This window comes from Setaria viridis, chromosome 7 (genome assembly GCF_005286985.2).
Source record: "Setaria viridis chromosome 7, Setaria_viridis_v4.0, whole genome shotgun sequence".
Classification (NCBI taxonomy): domain Eukaryota; kingdom Viridiplantae; phylum Streptophyta; class Magnoliopsida; order Poales; family Poaceae; genus Setaria; species Setaria viridis.
The window spans coordinates 2,606,893-2,633,515 of record NC_048269.2 but is presented as its reverse complement, the minus strand read 5'-3'; the positions used below and the strand labels follow the sequence as shown (position 1 = coordinate 2,633,515).

The window sequence follows — 26,623 nt, the reverse complement described above, 5'->3', positions numbered from 1 at the left end:
ACCGCCTCAGCCGGCGGTAAAGGCCCCCACCAATGTTCATCAGCTGGCGTAACTGCTGGCACGTGAGTCGAGGGGGCGGCGGTAACGCCTTTACCGCCGGCTGAGGTGGCGGTAACGGGCTTCCGCCGCCTGGGCCGGCGACAGTCGTCCCTTTATAACCTGCCCGCGCCCCTCCCCTCCCCCGCACCATGCGCGCCCGAAGAAGCCAGAGAAGGGAGAGGGAAGAGAAAGAGGAAAGGAGGGAAGGAAAAAAAAAGAGAGAAGAGAGGAGGAGGAGGGAAGAAAAGAAAGAAAGAAAGGAGGCGCATGTGGAAGAGGGAAGAAATTTCTTGCGTATGTCGCAGGTAATTTTTTTTTAATCTTATAGTTTAGTTTAGATCTAGATTTAGAAATATTAGTGGATCTGAGATTTAGAAATATTAGTACATCTAGATTTAGAAGTAATAGTGGACGTAGATTTAGACTTGGAAACTTTTAGCTGTTTTTAGATAGGAAAAAGTAGATTAGTTAGTATATCTGATTTAGCATATACAGTAAAACAGTCAGTATTATTAGATTTAGTTGTTATGGTAAATTGCTAGAATAAATGAGTTATTAAATTATATTTATTTGGTAGGTATTCGAATAGAGTTTTTTGATAACAATATTAAATTTGTTTGTTCTGGTAAATCACTGCAATAAATATAGGCAGTAAATTATAACTTTTTGGTTAGGTATTACAATATAGTTTTTGGGTAACATTATTAGATTTATTTGTTGTGGTGCATGTCTATGATAAAGTTAGTTAGTAAGCTCGGTTTAGTGTTACATAGTTGTTTGTTTATTCAATTGAGGTCGTTATTATAGTTAATTTATGTATAGTGCTGAGAATAATTTGGACTGCCCGTTTCATGTATGTTGCCAGGCATGTCGGATAGTGTCAATATTCAAGTGTACTATGGGCCGGGGGAGATTAGATATGGTTCAGAAGGGGTAGATTTGAGTGGATTCCCCTGTTTTACCAAGTGTGTTCCAAGTGCAAGAGAGAGAACTTGGGGGGGGGCATATGCAAGTGGCTCTGTAGGGACTTAGGTGTTGGCAGAGATCAAGCGGATGTGTTAGTGAGGTTTGTAGTGCAAAGACGGCCGGACATAAACTTTTGGGAGTTGGTTCCGCTTGAAGGAACTCCGAGGTATCGAGCTTACATAGATGGTTTCACGAGAAGAGGTTTACCAATCATATGGTATGTCCAATTTTTCATTAAGGGTGGACCTAGCACTCATATTGAAGATCAAGTTGGAGGAGATGAAGTTGAAGCGGAAGAAGATGTGCAGAGTACTGCGGGTGGAATCGAAGAAATTGATGACAAAGAACAAGGAGGTGGAGATGCAGAACATGAAGTAGCACCTCGGGAACCAAATGCAGAGGCTGATGAGGGGGAAGAATTTCCTGAGTTAGTAGAGCAGATGGAGATGGAAAGAGGGGAGGCCAATGGTGCCATGGAGGAGGACTCGTCGGATGATGAGGAAAATGATTATCCTGTACCGCGAAATTGGTCAAATTACGACCATTCCGCCCTACAGGTAAATGTGGGGGAAAATATTGCTTGGGAGTACAGGGAGAATGAGGTATGCGTGGGGGCTGTATACCAAAGTGGGGATGAAGTGAAGGTGACTATTAAGTGGTGGTCCACTTTGTGTTTGCAGCGTCAGTTCAGGGTGGAAAAGAGTAGTCCGAAGGTGTATGATGTCCGTTGTGTGCGAAATGATTGCCCATTCAGGGTGCATGCATACAAGGGCAAATGGAAGTATTACTGGGAGGTGACTAAAGTGGTTAAGCACCAATGCTTGCTGGCTGAATTGGAAGGGACACACCACAACCTCACTGCTGAATTTGTTGCTCAATACATGTACCCTCAGATAGTGGAGAATCCAAGCTTCGAGCCCAAGTCCATTATCTGTGCTATAGAGGAGAAGTTCAAGTACAAGATCAGCTACAACAAAGCTTACCGTGCTAAGCAAAAGACACTTGAGATGAAGTGGGGTACGTTCGAAGCATCCTACGACAACCTCCCTGCCTTGTTGCACACCATTTGCCAGAGAAATCCTGGAAGCTTCTACGACTTGAAATCATATCCAGTTCTTCAGGTTCCAGGCAAACAGGTCCTTCAGCGGTCATTCCTTGCGTTGGGTCCTTGCATTCAGGCTTTCCGGCATTGTCAACCAGTCATTTGCATTGATGGCACATTTCTGATTGGAAGGTACAAAGGGACAATATTAACAGCTGTCGGAACGGATGGCAACAATCAGGTGTTGCCGCTTGCGATCGCTTTTGTGAAGGAGTCTGGAGATAGCTGGTATTGGTTTCTCGAGAGAGTGAAGAACATGATTGTGTTGGACGTCGAGGGTGTCTGTCTCATTCATGATTGGCACAAAGGCATTATACAAGCAATCGAGGACCTACAGAATGGAAGTCAAGAGCGTTTCAGGGCCTCGATATGGCCGGACTTGAAGAGTCGGTGGTGCATGAGCCATATGGGTGCGAACTTTCACAACCAATTCAAGAACAAGACCCTTACGAAATTGTTCAAGTGCTTGTGCAACCAGAATTAGGAGAGGAAGTTCAACCTGCTGTGGAAGAAACTTGAGGACCTCACAAAGAAGCAATGCGAGGAACTAGCGAAGAGGCCGATCAATAGTGAGGCCGGGGAACCTGTGTCTCTGGAGGACGTCGGGCTCGACGATCCAAACGTCAGGCGAAGACGGGGAAGATCCATCAAGACCTTCTCACAGTGGATTGAGAATGAACCGAAGGAAAAGTGGGCATTACTCTTTGATGAAGGAGGTGCACGGTGGGGTATAATGACGACAAACCTAGCTGAGGTTTACAACTGGGTCCTGCGCGGTGTTCGGGGCTTGCCCCTTGTTGGTATTGTCAAATTTTATCTTTACCGCAACATGAAGTATTTCAGGGAAAGGTACCAATTGGCTGATAACTCCATGCGCGACAACCATGTAATATTTGGGTACAAGATGACAGAGTACATGGAGGAAGCAATTAAGAAAGCTCATTTGCATCGTGTGAAAGAAGTGGGAGCTGTGGAACGCCAGTTCGAAGTTGTGTGCAGGGACAAAGTTCGAATGGGCGGGAGGCGTGAGAGACACACTACATGAGTGCATCATCAGCAATGAAGGTTGTGTTTGCTCTTGCCACAAGCCAAGGTTGCTGCACAGGCCTTGCACCCATATCATTGCTGCATGCTTCGAGGTGGGGAGCCTCCAACCCCGTCGTTTCATGCCGCACTATTTCATCAAAGAAACCATATGGCAAACTTGGAGGAACGAGGTTTATGGATATCATTTGCTGGGAGACTTTGTCAATAAACTAGGTAATGCCGCCCGCTACATTCCTGATCTTGATCCAGAAATGTTCCAGGTAATGCAGCTAATGTACGGCATCGATAACTTCCCCGTGATGAATTTGGTTCAGCAACAATTGCTGCTTACGCGGGTCAGACACGGCTGCAGGAGGTTCCTCAGTGGCGTTACCTGCCGTGGCAGGCATGGGGATGTCATCCGTCCACCACGACCTTCGTACCCGTGCGTCCACTCCAGCTCCTACTCAGTAGGCTGGTACGTCCTCTCAGCAGCCCATTTGTCCGGCAGCAGCCGGCACCTCCTACGTCGTACCACCACCACCACCGCCACTGTCTTGGCACGCCACAGCAGGTCCGTCCACCGTTCCTCAGATGCAATACACATGGTCGTCTTATCCTTCTTCAGCTGCATCGGAGCTACAACCAACAGGTACGTGATGTGTACTTATTGTAACTCCATTTTAAGAACGCAACGAAACTAACACAACCGTTTCTTTTGTGATTGTAACAGGCTACGTAGACTAGGGATGGCATTTGGAGGACTCGCACGACGAGGCAGGGAGGGCCAGCAGGAGTGCTTGGATCGATGACCTTTTCAGACTGGACGCCGACCTGCTCGGTCCCTCCCAGCTGCCAGACGCCCCGGGTCCTACACAGGGTGCGACCCAGTTCCTCGGGACACCACAGGGTCCCACACAGGGCATGTCATCGTAGTACCTCGCGACACCTCCTGCAGAGGTAGCGGGAGGATGTCCGACTCGCGACGTTCACCCGCCGGAGCCTTGGACGTACGACTGGCAGCAGACCAGAGCAGCGCAGCGGGCAGCAAGGTGTGGTCGTGGTGCCAGTGAGCCTCGTTTCAAGCGAGGACGCATTTAGAGCGTAGGGCTACTTCATTATACGATTACGATGTTTACGATTATCTTTATGTGCGATGACTGCTCTATCTACATAATAAGTTAAATGCCTTTCATTGTTCGCGTGCGTTTTCCCTACCAAGTCTAAACATTTCCCAATTAATAATTAGAAGCACACAATTGAAATAATCGATAACTACGAATGAAAAATGTGCGGCAAATAACAGAGTACATTACCTAAGAACAACAGAATCAAAGGTCCAATAGTACACAACATTATCCATGAATATAATATGGACACAACTGCACACAACGGAGTAGTAGCGAATAACGGAGCCTACTGAGTACAACGAGGCCACTTTCCCTTCCTTAGGGTATCGGGGTTCTCCTCCATCGCTGCTTTGGCTCGGCGTGCACGCTCAAGCTTCCTCTCCCTCTCCTCCCTCTACGCAGCAAGCCGCCTCCTTTCCTCCTCTTCCTTGTGCTCTTTCTCTGCAGTCTCCTCTCTGAGCCTCTTCTCCATCCTCTCCTTGCTCTCTGCCGCCCACTGCAACATGTATTGCATGTGCTCCTTGTCCTCAGGCTTGACCTCAGTGTCAATTCACTGCTCAAAATCACAGAGCGGTGGAGGAGTCTGCAAAAAATGTATTTATTACATAACAAAAAAAGCATGCAAGATGTCATATGGCACAAAATAGTTGTTGCACAACATCAATTCCTCACCATCTTGTTACTGCGGCGCTGACGAAGTGTAGGCTCAAACACAAAGTTGGAACACATCCAATACCTCTGCCTATACGTGTCCTCTTCATCGGACTTGGCTACCTTGCAAGGATCGCCGCAAAAGCACATGAGCACTGGAACACCACTAGGCAGAGGTAAATGGTCGAAGGCATTTCCGGTCAACGGAACACCACTCCACCTTTACCATTTTTGTTGTAAGAACAAGAAGCAACTAAGATTAAATCATACGACTACCGGTTAATGTATGGTTGAATAACGTGCACTGAGATTACCTTGCTTTACCAGCTTTTCCACGCCTTGGCATCCTACGGTTGTATAATAAAAATATTAAAAATTCATGAAACTATACTAGTAAATACTTCTAGATCTAAATACTAAACTATGAACTAAAACCGAATGTAATACTATACTAACGAAGCTACATTTTTAACGTCTAAAAACACACAACATATCCATAGATCTAAATACTAAACTACAAAATAAATACGGAATCTACTATACACACTAAGCTAGATTTTTACCATCTAAAAGCACAATGTATTTTTACATTTACTATACTACGATATTGAAAAACTTACTTGAATCCTAGGAGATTTCTTCCCCTTCTTTCCTCTCTTTCTTTCCTCCTTCCCTTCTTTCTCTCCCTCTCTGTTTCTCCCCTCAAAAACGTCTGAACGAGGAGAGGTGGGTGCCTTGGAGGCCTGGCTGGGGGGGGGGGTTAAATAGGGGGAACCCCCGCCGGCCCAGGTGGCGGTAACGACTCTGACCGGCCCGTACCGTGGCAGAGAAGGTCCTTACCGCCGGCCCAGGCGGCGGAAGGGCGTTACCGCCGGCTGGGCCGGCGGTAACGTCATGGGCCAGCGGGGTCGGGCCTTTACCACCAGCAGAGGCGGCGGTAACGGGCTTCTGCCGCTTGGGCTGGCGGCGATAGCCCAATTCTACAATTTTTCCATCCGACTATATATTTCTGCAAAAATGAAAAAAAATAAAAAAATAAAAAAAATTCCAACTTATGCAGTGTTGAGTTGGGCTTAGGCAACAGGCCTTCTACTGGACCCATCTGGCATATGTTTTGGGCCTCGAGTCATTAAGACTAGGCCACCAATCTTCTCTCTTAGGTCCAAATAGCCCAGAGATGAAAATGGCGAATTGATCTGATGATGAACATACTCAGCCCAGATCCTTCTATCTCTAAGCAAACCTTAGCCTGGATCCAAATGCCTAGCACAATAATGTTAAGAAGAACATACTTCCTAAATTTCAATTGACTGAAACAAAGAAATTTACAATCCATGTGCAGGAATTATTCCACATGAGAAATGGAATAAAAATGACTACCTATATGACCCACTGTCATCCAATGGTGCTGCCACTTGTATTGTCTGTAGTTATGTGATGAGGTGCAGTCCGAGGTGGTAGCATATATAGTGCATGGTAGTTAAACATTGGTTGTTGGGGTGGGGTGGGTGGAGGGAAAGGTTAGCAAGTGGGCAAACATGGATCCGGCGGCTGTGGGGGAAGAACTGTCGAAAGATGAGTATGGTGTGTGTGGTTATGTACGTCTACTCTCGGAAAAAAAGATCATACAGAACAAAGTGTTTTATTTTTCAAACACAAGGCTATGCCGATATGCCATCATGCATCTTCCATTGGCATCGTAACAAGTGGCGCATTGTGCTCATAGCCACACATCTACTGATTCAGATCCTGAGACCGTCAACATTTGGACCCACTGTGTTCTGGTGTTCGTAACACGTATTAAGGTTTCAAAACCTGTTCTTTAAGAATCATTCAGGCCACACCATTGGCGATTTGTTCTAAAAACGGAGAGAACAATGCAAATATGCTTTCTTGGCTGGCTGACAGTGCGCATGGGTCGGCCGCGCATGGACAGTTTTCTTGCACTGCTGGTTCCAGTCAAACAAACATTTGGTCTCGGAATTTTTACCAGTCAAAGATTCACTCATCTATATTTATGCATAAGGATATATACCACTTCTGATCTTGTTTCATAGACGTATGCTCGCACAAATCTTTGTACTGAGAAAGTGTATTCTAATGAGTAACGACAGAAAGAGGAGAAGAATCAGCCTGATTCCTGTAGCCGCCTACCTCACATGGAAAATCCAGTGGTATTAGTACATATGCACAGATGGAATATTCCGTTCTATCTATCTCGACCGTCCACTTGTTGCCGGTGCACGTGGCGCACATCCATCGAGTTGGGTCACTTGCAGCAGCACTAAGTATCACTCCTTGTCACATGGATTTGTGCTGGTCAAAGGGAACCAACAAGGCATTGTGATCTTGTGCACAAGATTTGGTCACATGAACCATTCTCTTTGAATATGTTGTGTGCCATGTCATGTAAAGGTGATGAAGAATAACTTGTTCAGAAAATAAAAAAAGAAAAATAAAAGGATATATATGTTGATTTCTTTGCGCTCCTTTTCAATTGGAATACAGAGATTTCATTATTGGAGTACTACTCCGTTCCCCTGCAGCTGTATTTGGTCCTTGTCCAGTTCCAACATATTGAAGCCCACAAAGGCGAGAGTAGGAAATATTTTCTAATTAACGCAATTGCTACTTAACTGCAAATGTCAGGGATTTGAACATTTTCAAATATAAACCCATTATTCTTTAGAAAACTGTTGATTTCTTCATATTGTGCTTTTTGGTGATATTTACATCTATGTCGACACCCTTTTAGTTAAGGACACAACCATTTACACTAGTCCCATTTTCTTGTCCACTAGTACTAATCTCACCATTTTTTTCCTTTCAAGAATATGCACAAAACCGAGTATCTTTGCCTGAAGAATCCGGCCAAATCTGAATGCAGTGTAAACAAGCTATCATGCATCGTGCGTAATGCATGGAGCACTAAAAAAAGAGTGGTATGAACATGAAACCACACTAACCAGCTGGAGAGGCTGGGTGCAAGGATCCATCAATTGAATCTCTTATCCTTGTCAAAATCATTTGATAGGAATAGGTGCATAGATTTGTTTTAGTCTAACCTATGACAGTTTAACCAGTCTTTGTGAGTGGTCCATGTCATGCCAGTTATGGGCCAAACTGGTTAGCATGGTTCTAGACACTTTTACTGCAAGCAATGCATCAACATGAGTTGCTAGCTGATGTGTTGACTTTGTCAGGAAAAAGCTTGGGGCAAATGCAATTGTACAAAGTGGCCTCCCAATCATGGTTTGCCCCTCTTTGGAGACCATGCATGCGCGAATATCTTGTCACCTTTCCACTACTTGTAGAGACACAACTTCTTGTCTCCTTACATTTGAGGGCAATATCGCGACTATGGAGTATGCGATAGGTTCTTGACTATTTGAGCCCACAAACTGTCAGATCAGTGTGGTGCTGTTTGTTCGGTTTCATTCGCTAGATAGAGCAGGGTGACCATGGACGTACAATGATATTGCATGACCCACTTCCAAATATGCTAAATAGGCTTGTCACAATAGTGGAATTCAGTGGCCAATGTTTTCGCATCAGTCCCATCTGCATTGTTGATTCGTTTCTCGATGCGTTCATCGATCAATCTTGCGTGCAAGTGTATATCACTCGAATCTTATCTGTCGCCTTCTTGTGGTAGCCCTAATGGGTGGCTGATGTAAGAGGGATCTAATAAGATGTCCTAGGACAAGAGATGTTAGAAAACACGGTATGCTACTTGCTAGCTAGCACATATAAATATAACCGTGTAAACAAGATCATAGATTATACCTTTGCTCGTCGCGTGTCACAGCGGAAGTCTTGATGAAGCGTGAGTAGTTGATTCGATCGACGTCGAGGAAGTAGTCATACGATCTGACGAAGTGTGCAACCTAGCGACACCTTTACGGCAGTCCACACGTACAGGATGGGACGACGAACCGGAGCATGCTAGCACTCCACAGAACGTACTCGGAGATCCCCATGATCAACCTTTGATCCGGGAGGGAGGACTGCAGCAACGTACCAGGCAGGTGCGTGCGGCGGCGCAACAGGGAGGCGGCGGCAAGTGCAAGGCGTGCGGCTTGTTCCAAAATCCTATTAGGGTTAATCACCTAATTAGGATTTATATACTTGCTTAATGGGCCAACATGCTTATTGGGCCAGGCCCTCTTGGGTATCTCCAACAGTCTCCCACTTGCACAAGAGTTAATTATGCAAGTATCCATGTGTTCCAATCCCTTAAGTGTGTGACCCCGTAGGTTCATGCAGCCAACGGACATGACTGGAAAACCATTTTCGATCAATAGTTAGCATTGGCCTCTAGCAAGGTGTACTGACTCCTGAAGGTTTACGAAGATCATATCTTGTACAAACCTGTAACACTCACCAATATTGTATCCTTCCGCCACATGACACCTAGCCAAATATAAGGCAAGTGAAGTGCTACCCTTATTCTTAACCATTTCTCACTTAGTGAAGAACTTTTTTGATCGACTAACCTTTAGTCGAGGCATGGGCATGCGCTTTTAGTTTATCACATCGAGAGGGCCCAGAGGAGTCTCTCCCCGAGACGGGAGGGACAGATTCCTTCTTGACTCGGTACACCCTGCGACTTGCTTCAACCACATCCGAAAGCTGCTTTTATAACTACCCAGTTATGGAATAGCGTTTAGTAACCCCAAAATGCGATGCTCCACAATCAGGGACTCTACACCGATCTCAGGTCAAAGGATGTAATATGTGTGTCATTACGAGACTCACTGATACCAGTGTATTCGTGGTGTCTCATAGTGGGTCTATCCGGCACCGTGTTCCTAACACGTGTCTACATTGTTGGCGCAATATTCCATATTGCCATGACCTGTGAAACAAGATCATCCACCCAACACATGTACGTGTTGGAGGTATGCCCTAGAGGCAATCATAGAGATGATAATATCTGATTGTATCCATGATTTGTATATTGTGTTCATTGAATATCCATTAAAGGCTACTTGAATTGATCTGCAATTATATGAATTGTATGTGGAACTATTTACTTGTATGGTTATTCTAAAAGTTGTCCCTAGTCGGAGTTCATGTGTGGACACACATGAATATTAGACTAGTACATGTATTAGTTGATGACTATGTTTCACAAGTCATGGACATGGAGATATCAAACTAATAATGTAGGCATATGTAGAGACATGTGCTAGGACTGACCCAACGCGAGAAGTAGTTCTCTCTTTATACAACATGTACGCTTTATCCTTAGACCTGAGATTGTCGCATGTACTCAAGATGTGGATCGACTTACTTAGGGGCTATCAAACGCTACACCGTAACAGGGTAGTTAAAAAGCTAGCTTTCGGGTTTGTCAAGAAGCATGCTGTCAGACATGGTCAATCAAGATGGGATTTGCCCCTCTTTGATTGAGAGTGATATCTCTAGACTCCTCGAGTGATCGGATCTGAAAATGCATGGCCATGCTACGTACAGTTAAGAGTTAACCTACAAAGACATTCCGAATCACAGGATCAAGAAAGAGTGGTCGGTTTGAAGCTAGACCAAATATCGTGAGGCAAAGGGAATAACATGTACATGATATTGTGACAGTTCGTCTGATATGATCTTCATGTGCGTATAGGAGTTGGCACATCTTGCTAGAGGCCGCTACCGACTATTGGGCCGAGTAGGAGTACTCGGGCCATGTCTATACGTATTCGAACCCATAGGGTCACACAGTTAAGGGGCTGGAAGCCCAATTCGGATATGATCCGAGTTGGATCAGGTTTAGAAGTACTAATGAGCCTCGGACCCAGAGGCCCGTCAGGAACCTCTATAAATAGAGGGGTGGGGCGCCCTAGGGTTTCATCCTTTTGGTCGAAACACATCTGCCGCACCTCTCACGCCCTCACCCTGTTGCAACTTGCAGACCTAGCAGTGTGGCTTGTGACGCTTCCTCCCTGCACGTGTGGATATTTTGGAGGTGTTGCACCTGCAGCACTTGGACGAGCCGCCGATGAGCCGACAACGAGCCACGGCACGAGGACGATCTTGTTGCACGTGGACAAGCTGCTGAGGAGCTGCTCGACGTCGACGTGATCGACTACATGTTCAACTACACTGATCGACTTCGCTGCTCCGACACGATTCTACATCTTCCGCACCAGTGCGTCGAGTGGTAATCCCGTGATCCATATACGACAGTTTTCCTAGTTTACGTGGTAGAAAAATTTTGTTTTGCGCTAGCGTAGCCTACCTTGTATCCCTACAGTACAAACTTATCTCTACACCATAGTGTAACAACCCTAGCTTAATTAAACCTAGATTAAGCCTAAGAGAGCAATTAGCAGCTAATTACCTAGTTAAAAGGTCACTTTTGTCCCAAAAGAGCTGAAAGAGTGATTAGGCAGTAATTCAAATTTTTATATAAGAACTTAAAATTTTGTCCAACTAAGAGTTGTAGAACTCATCTTCCCTAACAACTCCTGTGTTTACCGTTTTGTTTGAAAGTGAGCAGAAGATGTTCAAAAACTCAAAAATTCAGATCAGTGGCAAATTAAGCAAAACAGAAAAAGTCCCAACTTTGAATCTCTTTATCCCAAAATTTCTAATGTAAGTTTGAGTCAAACCTTATAAGAAAGTTTTATTGCTACGAGCCCTTAACAACTTTGATTATTGGAGTTAGACCAAAATTTGCACAAAAGCTTTGAGTTTTCAAACTCCAAACCTGCAGCGATTTTGAACAAAAACCTTTTACAAGTTTTGAACTTGATTATGAGACCTACAAGTTTTGTAAAGGGAGAAGTGGTCGCGCAGTTCAAAAATCTGGAGTAAGTTTGTCCCAAAGACCAGCCCTGCACCCTCCCGCAGATCCCGCGCGGCAGATCTCACACCAGAGCGCGTGCGCCGCCGCTCGCCACCCGTCCCGTGGTGTGCGTCCACCAGCGTCGCTCCGTGACCCGTCCCTGGCCGCGACAGGATGGGTCGACGCGCCTAGCTTCCCCAGTCATTCGCCATGGTAGCCCAACGCCCTTGCAACCCCTCTACCCCACCCCGTCTCGCCTAGTCATGCCCGGTCCCTTGGTCCGCGCACGCGCCCTGCACGCCACCGCCGCCTTTGCCAACCGGCGCCCTAGGACACGATTCCTGGAGCACCAGCTCCGCAATTCGTGCGCCCCGGCAAAGCCGCCACTCCCACGCACGCCTTGCTCCCGGCCCATGGCCGCAAGCCTCGCCTATCACGCCCCTCTGCGCTAATGGCGCTGCCTCACCTACAGCAGTGCCTCGAGCCTCCCTCTGATCCCATCCGCCAGCGCTGCACCTCCACCTCGCTCGCACGCATCGCCCTGGCCCTATAAAAGGGGCAAGCCCACCGCTGGTGCCCTTCCCCCCTCCCCTTGCGACTTTGCCTCCGCTCCCCTACTCCAAGCTCCGCCGCGCAACCCCTCTGTGGAGCCCTCTGCTCCGCAGCTCCCCGCTCCTCGCCGCCACCACCGCTAGCTCCGTCGTGCCCATGCAAAGCTTCCTGAGCCGTTTGTTGGACTCCCGAAGCCCGACGATGCTGGAACACCGCTGGACTTCACTGCAGCCCGAGCTCCTCGTCCCCGAGTGCGTTCGCCGCCGTTTCCTCACCGCCGCCTCCCAAACTCCACCAGACCCTTCCCAGTGAGCTCCCGTGCCTCCCCGCATACTTCTTGACTTGGTTATAGCCCTAAGTTCGCCGAAATCGCGCCACCCGCCACCGTGCCGCCATGAGGGCTTAGTTGTGATTGGAAAACCTCTACGAGGGCCTAGTTGTAATAGCACGAGGGTATGGTTGAGAATCTTTAAAGCTGTCAAGGGTCCTGGTGTAAAGTGTTTCGGTATATTTTGAGTTCAATTTTCAGAAAATGAGTTTAACTTTGTAAATACGCCAAAAATAATAGAAAAATCGGAAAAATGCCAAATCAATTTTGCTAGACTCAGTGTGATATATGGAAAAAATGCCAAATCAATTTTGTCTGAGAGTTAATGAAACCCACTTTCCTTTTTAGAGAAAATAAATAAGAGTAATATATGGAACATAGATGTCCTTTACTAAAAATTATGAAAAATTCACCAAAGGCTCTGTTTCACCCATATAACTCACTGTTAAATTTGTAGCTTTATAGCTTGCTGTTTGGTTAATGAAATAAAATTTGTAAGATGAACCTAATTAAATGGATGAGAGAAACATTAAATAATAATAAAGGTAAAAATGGTAATTTTAGAAGAGGTACAGAAAACCATTCAGAAATAGGATAACTTTCCAAATGAACCTTGAGTAACCCTAGTGTAACGACCTTGGTCGAATCTTTCAAGTTAATCTTAATCCGAGTCCCTAATCCCGCTGACTCAGCTCCCCCGAGCTTAAGTGCTCAACCTCCAGTTCCGGTCCCAACCCCTGAGAACTCGAGCCTTTTCCACCGGTTCCCAGCTCCGACCCCTGTAAACCCCAACCCACCCCGCCGGATCCTTCAAAGTCTCACCCACAGTGTCTCCTTTCAATCTGGAGCAGAGGATAAACCGAGACTGACCGGTGGACCCGCAAATCTTTTCCCCCAAATCTCCCGAGGCAGACGCACTCGAGCGGCCTGCACCACATCAGAGCTTCCCCGCCGCATGGCTCAACTCCTCTGACCCCCGCCGCTCCGCCTAGTCGCCGGCCGCGACCGGATGGATTCCCGCGCCTTCCTCCCCAATCACAGCGGAAGCCCCTCTGCAACCTTTCTACAGCGCCCCGTCTCGCTCGCGCCCTCGCTGGCCGCACCTTGGTGCTCCGTCGCTGCTGTGGCAGAGCTTTGCCGCCTGCTGCATTAGACCACCTCGCGGCTCGCGCCCATCATCACCTCACCCGACCCCCGGCTGCAAGCCCCGATGCCTTCTGGCTTTTCCGTCGCCTCTCCACAGTCGCGCCGCCCCAAATGCGCTACACGACGATTCCTCCTTCGCCAACCCCGACCCCGGCCGCGACAGCTCCTTTTCCGCCTTGCCAGAACTGCGCCCCGGCAAACCGCTGCTTCGCGCTCGCCCACATAGCCGCAGCCCGCCTGTCTTATCACCTGTGCAACCTCACTTATAACACTGTTCCCCCTGTCACACCCATCAGATCCGCCGCACGACGACGCCCGCCTGCGCCAAACCGCAACCACCGGCAAAACCGTGCCTGCGCCGCCCTGTCTCCAGTGCCCAATGGCCGAAGGCGTCATCTCCGAAGTCCTGCTCCGCCGCCCATCACCGCTCAATCGCCGCGATGGCAGCACACTCCATCTTTTTCTTCCCGATCGTCGTGCTGCTCCAACTCTCTCTCTTCCGCGCAGCTATAAAAGGGAATGCCCGAGTCCTAACGGAGTTCCCTTCACCATCGCTACCTTACTGCCTTGTTTCTCTATTCCGTGCTCAAGCGCTGCCACCTAAGTTCCTAAGGAACTCTCCTCTCCAGTCAACATCCGCCTTTCCCAATCCACCCAGCCGCTTGCTCCTCCGCGCTGTGCTAGAGCTTGCTTGTTGTCCACAAGAAGCATCGCCACCGCCGGAGCACCGCCAGACATCGCCGCTGCCCAAGTCTTAGTGCTTCAGTCCTTCCACCCAAGTCTGCTCCTTCCCGATCCCAAAGCTTCACTATAAACCGAAGGTAAGCTGTCGACCCCTTTTTCCATCTCGCCCGACCCTCTCTGTTCGTCCGACCCCTTTTCCGCCTCGCTCGACCCTCTCTGTTCGTCCGACCCCTTTTCCGTCTCGCCCAACCCTCTCTGTTCGTCCAACCCCTTTTCCGTCTCGCCCGGCCCTCTCTGTTCGTCCGACCCCTTTTTCCGTCTCACCCGACCCTGTCTATTCGCCCGACCCCTTCTCCATCTCGTCCAACCCTGTCTGTTTCACCGACCCTTTTCCGCCGCGCCCGAGGACTCGGCTGTATCTTTTTCCTTGACCCGAGGGTATATGTGTAAAAATCGGGGACTTCTCTGCGTTAAGTCTGAGGACCCCCAGCAAAGCTATTCCTCTAGTCTAAGGGGCAGATCATAAGTTTCTTCCAATCCGACCCTTGGTCTTGTTCTCTATCCACTGAAGCTTGAACCTCCACGCTTAATCCGTAGCTTTGCTACAAGTTTCAGGGCTAAAACTTGCAAGTGTTGCTATTGAAATAACCGTCTAAGTGCTAACTCCTGCATCTGCATTCGTGTAGAGCTAAGTCTCACCGATGGCGTCTACAAACTGCATCCGGTGCTAGAAGACGGAGCAGTAGCTGAGCCGCCGACCGTAGGAGCTGTAGCAGAACCCTCAGAAAACCAGTTCTCCTCCCTTTCGCTTGAAGGCAAGCCCTGGAGCATGAACCCGTTTTCTCTAAAACTGACACATGGCTTCCATTGTTGTATGTGCATTTAAGTACAGGAGTGGTTTGAAACCATAGATGCATGACTTAGTTCCCTTGATCTAAACACTAGCCTGATGAGTCCGAGTAGTTGCATTGCTTAATAGGACTCGGTAAAAGTCGAGTGATTTCCTGTCACTCGCGAGTTATAGGAGTTGGTTGTTCTCTTTCTGGTTACAACTATAAGGACGATGGACGGGTCTGGGCCTGGTGAACTCTTTTGGTGGTCGGTGGATTGCCTTGTCTGTCTATATGAAGTTGCTAAGGTCGAAAAGTGTTGGTGTTCGTGATCAAGTGTTTGAAAGTACTAATCTCATACCTAGTATGGGATGGGGAAGCCTAGTACCTGATTGAACTAGGGCGTGGCTTATACCCCTGCTGTCCCTGGAACGAGGTTCCCATGGTGCATCATGTGGGTGCAAGTGCGGTCACAGTACGGTAGAGGCCGGGACTGTGGAGCATTGCATGCCAAGGGAAGTTTGGACCTGACACGTGCCTGGGAATTGATGGGGATGGCTGACATAGGAGGCGACCCTTGTGGTGCGCGGATGTTGTGAGATTAGGTTCGCCATGCATGGTTAAGAAACTCGAATCGATTCGTCTGCCTCTCACAGTTTGAGACTGCTTGATTGCTATGCTACACTGAGTAAAGATGGAACATGATGATGCTATGAAACCGATGTTTGTTCTATACCTTGTTGTTGAAAACTATGTTTGTTTAGCCTAAGTTGCCAATGTAGACTGGTTAATGCACTTAGAATCTGAGCTAAAACTTGAAAGCAAGGACCCACTGTAGTCGCTGTTGGCAAACAAAACCCCTCAGCCAAAGAGCCGTGCATGTCTAGAATTGGTGGAGTAGTTTACCACCGGTCGGTTAAGTCTTGGTGAGCTTAGAAGCTCAGCCTTGTTTGTGGCTCTCTTTTCAGGTGAAGTCGCCGCTCCTGAGCTTGTTCCTGTTGGCATTTGGCCGCCCCAGCTCCCTCCGGGTTGGACGGTCGAGTGGGATCCCTCCTCGGACGGCGAGGAAAGGGATCACTGATGTCCTGATCGGCCTCATCAAGGACGTCCGACCCCGACGAGTAGCTTCCGCTTGTTTTATCTTCTGTTGTTTTCTTCAGAACTTGTTAAACTCTGATTTACAACCAAGTGTGTAACAACTTGTTAATCTTTTGGTGGACCTGTTGTATTCTCTGGAACCGCTTACCTTCGTGTGAGTTTGCTAACTCGGTCCTGATAAGTGGTCAAATCGGATGAAATCCGACGGCACTTTGTGTTAACTTGACTAAGGCATGAGTGTCGTGTGTTAGGCGACTTAACCGTGCTTTAATCAGGCTAATCCGTGGTAGATCTGCCACAGCTGGTATCAGAGCCGGTTTAGCAAGACAGAGAACACACTCTGATACTAGCTGTAACGACCCTGGTCGAATCTTTCAAGTTAATCTTAATCCGAGTCCCTAATCCCGCTGACTCAGCTCCCCCGAGCTTAAGTGCTCAACCTCTAGTTTCGGTCCCGACCCCTGAGAACTCGACCCTTTTCCGCCGGTTCCCAGCTTCGACCCCTGTAAACCCCAACCCACCCCGCTGGATCCTTCAAAGTCTCACCCACAGTGTCCCCTTTCAATCTGGAGCAGAGGATAAACCGAGACTGACCGGTGGACCCGCAAATCTTTTCCCCCAGATCTCCCGAGGCAGACGCACTTGAGCAGCCTGCACCACATCAGAGCTTCCCCGCCGCGTGGCTCAACTCCTCCGACCCCCGCCGCTCCGCCCAATTGCCGGCTGCGACCGGATGGATTCCCGCGCCTGCCTCCCCAATCACAGCGGAAGCCCCTCTGCAACCTTTCTGCAGCGCCCCGTCTCACTCGCGCCCTCGCTGGCTGCGCTTTGGTGCTCCGTCGCTGCTGTGGCAGAGCTTTGCCGCCTGCTGCATCTGACCACCTCGTGGCTTGCGCCCATCATCACCTCACCCGACCCCCGCCTGGAAGCCCCGATGCCTTCTAGCTTTTCCGCCGCCTCTCCACAGTCGCGCCGCCCCAAATGCGCTACACGACGATTCCTCCTTCGCCAACCCCGACCCCGGCCGCGACAGCTCCTTTTCCACCTTGCCAGAACTATGCCCCGGCAAACCGCTGCTTCGCGCTTGCCCGCGCAGCCGCAGTCCGCCTGTCTTATCACCTGTGCAACCTCGCTTATAGCGCCATTCCCCCTGTCACACCCATCAGATCCGCCGCACGACGACGCCCGCCTGCGCCAAACCGCAACCACCGGCAAAACCGCGCCTGCGCCGCCCTGTCTCTAGTGCCCAATGGCCGAAGGCGTCATCTCCGAAGTCCTGCTCCGCCGCCCATCGCCGCTCAATCGCCGCCATGGCAGCGCACTCCATCTTTTTCTTCCCTATCGTCGTGCTGCTCCAACTCTCTCTCTTCCGCGCAGCTATAAAAGGGAATGCCCGAGTCCTAACAGAGTTCCCTTTGCCATCGCTGCCTTACCGCCTTATTTCTCTGTTCCGTGCTCGAGCGCTGCCACCTAAGTTCCTGAGGAACTCTCCTCTCCGCTCAACACCCGCCTTTCCCAATCCACCCAACTACTTGCTCCTCCGCGCTGTGCTAGAGCTTGCTTGTTGTCCACAAGAAGCACCGCCGCTGCCGGAGCACCGCCGGACATCGCCGCTGCCCAAGTCTTAGTGCTTTAGTCCTTCCGCCCAAGTCTGCTCTTTCCCGATCCCAAAGCTTCACTATAAACCGAAGGTAAGCTGCCGACCCCTTTTTCCGTCTCGCCCGACCCTCTCTGTTCGTCCGACCTCTTTTCCGTCTCGCCCGACCCTCTCTGTTCGTCCGACCCCTTTTCCGCCTCACCCGACCCTCTCTGTTCGTCCGACCCCTTTTCCGTCTTGCCCGACCCTCTCTGTTCGTCCGACCCCTTTTCCGTCTCGCCCGACCCTCTCTGTTCGTCCGACCCCTTTTTCCGTCTCGCCCGACCCTTTCTGTTCGCCCAACCCCTTCTCCGTCTCGTCCGACCCTGTCTGTTTCGCCGAACCTTTTCCGCCTCGCCCGAGGACTCGGCTGTATCCTTTTCCTTGACCCGAGGGTATATGTGTAAAAATCGGGGACTTCTCTGCGTTAAGTCTGAGGACCCCCAGCACAGCTATTCCTCTAGTCTAAGGGTCAGATCATAAGTTTCTTCCAATCCAACCCTTGGTCTTGTTCTCTATCCACTGAAGCTTGAACCTCCACGCTTTTTCCGTAGCTTTGCTACAAGTTTCAGGGCTAAAACTTGCAAGTGTTGCTGTTGAAATAACCGTCAAAGTGCTAACTCCTGCATTTGCTTTCGTGTAGAGCTAAGTCTCACCGACGGCGTCTACGAACTGCATCCGGTGCCAGAAGATGGACCAGTAGCTGAGCCGCCGACCGCAGGAGCTGTAGCAGAACCCTCAGAAGACCAGTTCTCCTCCCCTCCGCTTGAAGGCAAGCCCCGGAGCATGAACCCGTTTTCTCTAAAACTTACACATGCCTTCCATTGTTGTATGTGCATTTAAGTACAGGAGTGGTTTGAAACCATAGATGCATGACTTAGTTCCCTTGATCTAAACACTAGCCTGATGAGTCCGAGTAGTTGCATTGCTTAATAGGACTCGGTAAAAGTCGAGTGATTTCCTGTCACTCGCGAGTTATAGGAGTTGGTTGTTCTCTTTCTGGTTACAACTATAAGGACGATGGACGGGTCTGGGCCTGGTGAACTCTTTTGGTGGTCGGTGGATTGCCTTGTCTGTCTATATGAAGTTGCTAAGGTCGAAAAGTGTTGGTGTTCGTGATCAAGTGTTTGAAAGTACTAATCTCATACCTAGTATGGGATGGGGAAGCCTAGTACCTGATTGAACTAGGGCGTGGCTTATACCCCTGCTGTCCCTGGAACGAGGTTCCCATGGTGCATCATGTGGGTGCAAGTGCGGTCACAGTACGGTAGAGGCCGGGACTGTGGAGCATTGCATGCCAAGGGAAGTTTGGACCTGACACGTGCCTGGGAATTAATGGGGACGGCCGACATAGGAAGCGACCCTTGTGGTGCGCGGACGTCGTGAGATTAGGTTCGCCATGCATGGTTAAGAAACTCGAATCGATTCGTCTGCCTCTCACAGTTTGAGACTGCTTGATCGCTATGCTACACTGAGTAAAGATGGAACATGATGATGCTATGAAACCGATGTTTGTTCTATACCTTGTTGTTGAAAACTATGTTTGTTTAGCCTAAGTTGCCAATGTAGACTGGTTAATGCACTTAGAATATGAGCTAAAACTTGAAAGTAAGGACCCACTGTAGTCGCTGTTGGCAAACAAAACCCCTCAGCCAAAGAGCCGTGCATGTCTAGAATTGGTGGAGTAGTTTACCACCGGTCGGTTAAGTCTTGGTGAGCTTAGAAGCTCAGCCTTGTTTGTGGCTCTCTTTTCAGGTGAAGTCGCCGCTCCTGAGCTTGTTCCTGTTGGCACTCGGTCGCCCCAGCTCCCTCCAGGTTGGACGGTCGAGTGGAATCCCTCCTCGGACAGCGAGGAAAGGGATCACTGATGTCCTGATCGGCCTCATCAAGGACGTCCGACCCCGACGAGTAGCTTCCTCTTGTTTTATCTTCTGTTGTTTTCTTCAGAACTTGTTAAACTCTGATTTACAACCAAGTGTGTAACAACTTGTTAATCTTTTGGTAGACCTGTTGTATTCTTTGGAACCGCTCACCTTCTTGTGAGTTTGCTAACTCGGTCCTGATGAGTGGTCAAATCGGATGAAATCCGACGGCACTTCGTGTTAACTTGACTAAGGCATGAGTGTCGCGTGTTAGGTGACTTAACCATGCTTTAATCAGGCTAATCCGAGGTGGATCCGCCACACCTAGAATGTCCTGAGGTCTAAGTTGTAAAACCTTATATGTGTACACAATCACCATCAAAGTCAACCTCGGGTTTTATACCACAACACACCTTCTCTCATGAAGATAATAAAAGTTTAGAACCTTGTTTAGGTGAATAAGGTCAAAATGTAATTTACACTTTAGCAATAATTCATGTTTTGCTTCCTGCATGTTAAAGCATGAAAATTTGAACTTGTTGCATTTGCATTTCGTGTAGAAGTGAACCTCACCGACGGGACGTTTGAGCTTCACCTTGCTTAGGAGGAGGAGACCCTGGTTGACCTGAACCAGGTGGAGGTTGAGCCCGTGCAAGAGCAAGCCGAAGACCAGCTAACTAACTCCAAGTTCGATGGCAAGCCCCGGTGCATGATTACCTATTTTAAATACATGCAATATGGTTGATGCTTTGATTGCGCATTTACGTTTCGAGGAGTTGATTGAAACCTTAGATGCATGAACTTAGTACCCTTTGACATGAACACTAGTTTGATGAGTCGAGTAGTTGCAATGCTTAATAGGACTCGGTAAAAGTCGAGTGATTGCCTGTCACTCACAAGTTATAGGAGTTGATTGGTTTACTTCTGTTACAACTATAAGGACGATGGATGGGGTCGGGCTTATGTTCGTTACTCGGTGGTTTGCCCCGTCTGTCTACATGAGAATCTGACTAAGGTCGAGATGTGATAGTGTTCATGATCAAGTGTTTGAAAGTACTAATCTCATACCTAGTATGGGATGGGGAAGCCTAGTACCTGATTGAACTGGGGCGTGGCTTTATCCCTACTGCGCTGGAATGGAGTTCCCCTAGTGCATCATGTGGCTACAGGTGTTGTCATAGTACGGCGTCGTCCAGGACTATGGAGCCTTGTATGCGAAGGGAAGCATGTCCTATCCACGTGCCTGGGGATTGATGGGGACAACTGCCAAATAAAGTGAACCCGACGTGGTACACGGATGTCCTAGGATTAGGTTCGCCATGCATGGTTAATAAATTCCAATCGATTTTTCTACCTCTCACAGTTTGGGACTGCTTGATCGCTATGCTACACTGAGTAAGAATGAAACTGGATGATGATCTTAATATCGATGCTTGTCATAAATTTCTTGGAAACTTTGCTTGTTTTGTTTAGTTGCTAACCTAGACTGGTAAATGAAATTAGAACTTGTGGCTAAAATATTGAAAGTAAGGACTTACACTAGTCGCTTTTGGCAGAAACAAACCCCCTAGCCAAAAAGCTTGCATGTCTAGGTGTTGGTGGAATAGTACCACCGGTCGGTTATGTCTTGTTGAGCATAGTTGCTCAACCTTGCTTGTGGCACATCTTTTCAGGTGATGTTGATATCTCTAAGTTCGCTGCAAGTGTTACTTGGCCTACCCAGCTCCCTCCGGGTTGGACGGTTGAGTGGGATCCCTCCTCAGATGGCGAGGACAGGGGTCATTGATGTTATGATTGGCTTCTTCATGATATCATGCAACGATGTCTAGCTTCTGCTTATTTTATTTCCGCTGCTTGAAAACTCTACAAACTATGTTTGAATTTTGAACCTTGTGTTATAATAAATCATTGCATTATGTTTAATTCTGGATGGACTGTTGTTATCTCTGTAACCACTCACCTTCGTGTGAGCTTTGCTTTCTCGATCCTGTGTTAAGTGGTTTATCGGATGAAATCCGACGGACGACCGAGTTGACTTGATTAAAGTACATGATCGTGTGTCAGGCAACTTAAGTGTGCTTTAGCTGAGTTAATTTGGGCGGTTATGCCACAGCTGGCATCAGAGCTCAAAAGCATGGCAGAGAAAAACAACAGATCTTAAACACCTTTTCTAAATAAAACTTGCAAGAAATTAGTTTGAAAAACTCGTACGTTCGCTAAGGATGAACTTAGGATGAGAAATCCTAGGGGAATTTTTGGGTTGTTTCGGGTGGCTAACTATGTATTGGTTATTTTATACTGACTTCCAGCACGTTTTGCCCACGTTTATCATACATGCACAGAGTTCCGCATCGCGAGTATGCGAGGGGTGATAGGAATTTGATTCCAATGAGCCTATCATCACGGTTGTTCACCCACGTCTATTATACATGCGCAAGATTCCGCATCACAAGTATGCGAAGGGTTATATGGTTCTATTCAAAAGGGTCTATTTTCACAGTTGTTGCACTGTCCATGCAGCATTAAACGCATGGGTACCGTTTCTATAGCGAATGGTAATGAATGGGGACACTTTCGTGAGTGCTGGCATGAAAGGTTCAAGATATTTTGTGATCTTCTGCAGGTATACTAACCGCGTTTACGTAAGTTGACGTGTAGCAACTCAACTAACTATTATAGCGAGAGACGTGTTGATTGCCTTGCCACCGGCACTAACCGCGTAAGTCCAAAACTTTTTGGCAATTGTTTCAGTTGAGAGGACATTCTAGGATGTGCATGCATCATGAATTAAAGCTTGCAATTTAAAAGGGTGGAAATCGATCTCGCTGATGTGTTTAAAGCTTGCACCGCGTTAAGGATGTTCTAGTTGTCCTTTTCAGCAATGCTAGCCTTGTAAAATCTTTCGATCTGTTTCTATGTGTTATCTCGAGAAACTTTGTATAAGAAAGTTCTGTCAAAACTTTTAAATAAGATGCAGGTAAAATTTGGTAAAATTTTTCCAAGAGAGTTGTGAGTTATGGTCAGTTTTGTAACTTCCTGTTCACTAAGAAATGCAATTTGTGCACTTGTCAGAGTTCTACTTTTTCGACATCCTGAAGGACATTCTCTGCCTGGTGCCTCTTAAATAAAGTTGTTAAGCGCTGAATGGAGAATGTTGTGGTAAAATTTCAGCTCATTGGCCCTCTGGTTTGAGAGTTATGCTCAGTTTACTCCTGCACTGTCTCTGAAATTCCAGCATGTACCACCTGTTAAAAACCTGAGCATATCACCTTGATAGGATTTGTGTTAGCTCCAACTTTGAGTACCAAACTTGTTACTAACTTGCTGAAGCACATTCTGGTAAAATTTGAAAATTTTTGGATGAATACTTGCTGAGTTATGAGCTTTTTTCTAACTTGCCAGAAATCTGTTTCCGATTTCCAAGTATTGGTCTCATGTCTCACTTATCGATCTTTGGTTCCAGATGGCCACTTCCGTGTATGTTGTTCTCAGCACGGATGGTATCTCCCATTCAGCGTGCCTCCACTTTGAGGGCTTTCCCACTATCTTGTGGGATACCTTACGCTCGTTCGGGTACCAGTCGCCGCCCATCTATGCAAGACGTGTGTACCAGGACCACGGGATCTCGCGGAGCAGCGTACGCGTGACTGTGCCCCCGCCCTTGGAGCAGCCGCAGTGGCCACCGATCGAGATATTGGCTTGTGAACACACACTTGAGGACACCTGGAAGTCCGCAGTCCTACATGCATTGACCCAGTTCTGCAGGCTGCATCCTTTTCAAATTTTCTTGGATCCGATTGGCTTGTTCCCCGCTAGGGACAAGTGGGACACTGAGGGCGTGATTGGTTGCAAAGGATCGGACCGTCTGGAACGGATGGGTTGTACCGGATCGTGGGAGACGGAATAGAGCGATATAGGGGGGTTTGTTTGGTTGCACTTTGCTGTCGTCCTGAATCATGCGAGGTTGTGTTTGGTTGTACTGGTTGTATCGTTCTCATGTACGACAGGAGTAACCAGATTGTGTTTGGTACGTAGAATTGGATGAGATCGGAGCACCCTAGCACCATATTGGTGAGGTTACCAACAAAGATGATGAACATGAGATGTTTTGATATTACAAAGGCTGATCTCACGCTTGACTACTTCCAAAGATAATTAACTACTAGTAGGAGTACAACAATAACAATAAATTGTAGCGTAACTACGATATGGAGCCAACTAAGTTCATTTGCCATCTTTTTTGAACCGGCAGTCGCTTCTTTGACATCTTCGTCACCAGTGGACTCTAGGAAAGATGCAATTGCCTTCTCTTTGGAACTAAAACTCTTGTAGCAACAGTTTGGATAACCGGTGACCTGCTGATGACAGGTTACCCAAGTTGCATACACTCCAGGCTTCCTACCATGGTACACAACGTACCAAGCCATTGTGCCTTATAAAGGAAATGAAACTTGATTCAATTGCGAAGGTAGATGAATGATAAAAGAAAAAGTGGACATAACTATTGGCCTCAGATTTTATTTGCATCTTCTCTTAACCTTGAGCTTGGAGCATCAGTGACACTAGATGAATACCAGACCACAAACAGTATGACAATGGCAACAGAAACAACAGGTCATTGGCAACAGAATGACAAGTAACAGCACATGGACAACAGCTTAGCAACAGCACAACTAAAAAAAAAGGAACAAGCAGTAGCTGGGAGGTCGACAACAAAAACAATGTGACATAAGCATGACAGGTTACCCAATTTGCAACAGAGGCAACAGGAACAACAGCACTGCCAACAGAAAGAGCAACTACCAGGACAACATCTCAGCAACAACAGAACCAGAAAGAAGGAAGAAGCAGAACCAGGGATAGGTTCAACAACAACAAAAATGTTGGGTAACCAAGACAGGTTACCCAATTTGCATATTATCCAATTTGCAAAGGTATATGTATGATAATAGCAAGTCTAATATGCTAAGTTACAAAAAAATTGGCCTCAGATGTTATTTTCATCTTCCCTTGACCTTGAGCTTGGAGCATCAGTGACACGAGCAAAAGAAGACCAAAAACAGTAGCACAATGGCAACAGGAACAATAGCACTGTCAACAGAAATAACAGTAGCAACACAACATGGACAACAGCTCAGCAACAACACAACCATAAGTAAGGAACATGTAGTACCAGTTGGCAACAAGAAGAACAAGATCAATGTCATAGTCCCACAAGCTCAAGGTCATCTGATGCTACCCATATACTTTGAATTGGGCAAATATTCCAATCATCATAGGCATATTTTCTTACCTTAAATAACATAAGTAACCATCAAGGCAGAAGGAAGCAACCAACATATAGGAAAGATGAAAGAAAGATGGACTTACCAGGTAGCACAAAAGCAGTAGCAGGTCTTAAGAACAAGAACAATGTCATAGTCACTCACAAGCTCAAGGTCATGTGATGGTACCCATCTACTTTGAATTGGGCAAATAAGTTTATCATCATAGGCACAGGTTCATACCTTTAATAACATATGCATCCATCAATTCAGAACATGTATGCAAGATGAAAGAAAAATGGCATCACCAGGACTTGAACCACCAGGAAAGCTCAATTTACCAGAACAAAGACATGGCATCCATCACAAAGACCAGGTGCAGGTGTTCATGTTTACACACCCAACAGATCCCTCCCAACCACCTCTACCAGATGGAACCATGTGGCCTATGCTATACAAAAATATTTGCAGCCTTGGAAATATTCCAAATGGTGTCTCTACCCTCACCATTAGTGGTTAGTGCTAACCCAAAATGTCAGACTATAGCATAGGCAAGCAAAATATCATATAATAGTCCTTAACCACCTAGAGGAAGTTAGATTGGCTCAGGTAGGTCCTAAGCTAAAGAATCCTATGGGCTTTACTCATCTGAACAAAGTATAGGCCTTCTGCTTTGTTCTTCAGCAAGTACACAAGTGCAAACATCAGGGCCTCCTGTGAGTACCCAGGACAGGACATGACACAACCATAAAGATTTGCATGGACCTCATTGTGCTGAGGAGCCTTCAGGGCACTTGCAACAGAGGCAACAGCAACAGTCATACCATGCATCAGCTGGTATTCTTCCTCACCCAACTTCCTCCTTTTACCACCTCTCCCTTCCTTATCATCAGAACTCTTAGAGGTGTCCAGCCCATTAGAGGCTACATTTTGCATACCAGAATCACCCTTATTCCCATCTAAATTAATTGTCTCTAATCTAACATCCCCCCCTCAAGGTGGCCAAGGTCAGTTGGTACACCTAAAGGTTCATTGGAACCCATGGCAAACCTACCAGTAGCCTGACTAGACCCAAAAATGGCCTCCATTTGGACATAGTTCTCAATTGGGGTGTTCAAGAACTTGGCATCAGCAGGATGATCCTAGTTGGGCAAAAAGGTTGTGCAATAGTTAGAGAAAAGGGGAACTATTAACCATAACAGTGAGATATATTTAAGTTGTGGCCTAACCTTAGTGTGCCCTATCAGATGCTCCTCCTCAAGGACTATCATATGATGGTCCTCATTCCAGAGAGCACCACTGAGATCCTTGAGCCTAGCAATCTTAACCCACCTCTGCCTCCACTTGCGCAGGTGGTTATAAATTTGGTTGGTGGTAACATTGACTTCAGCAAAATCACAAACCATCCTAGCAACTTGCCTAACATGCACTTCCTTGAAGCCTTTGTCAGTTTTGACCCCTTGCCCAACCAGATCATGAAACCTCCTAAGCATGAAGGCTGACTGAACACTAGTCCATT

The 26,623-nt window shown here is 47.4% G+C and overlaps 1 pseudogene; it reads left to right on the top strand.

Moving 5' to 3' along the window:
- The first annotated feature begins 1,445 nt into the window (after window positions 1–1,445).
- Window positions 1,446–24,703, top strand: LOC140223326 (uncharacterized; annotated as a pseudogene).
- The last annotated feature ends 1,920 nt before the right edge of the window (window positions 24,704–26,623 follow it).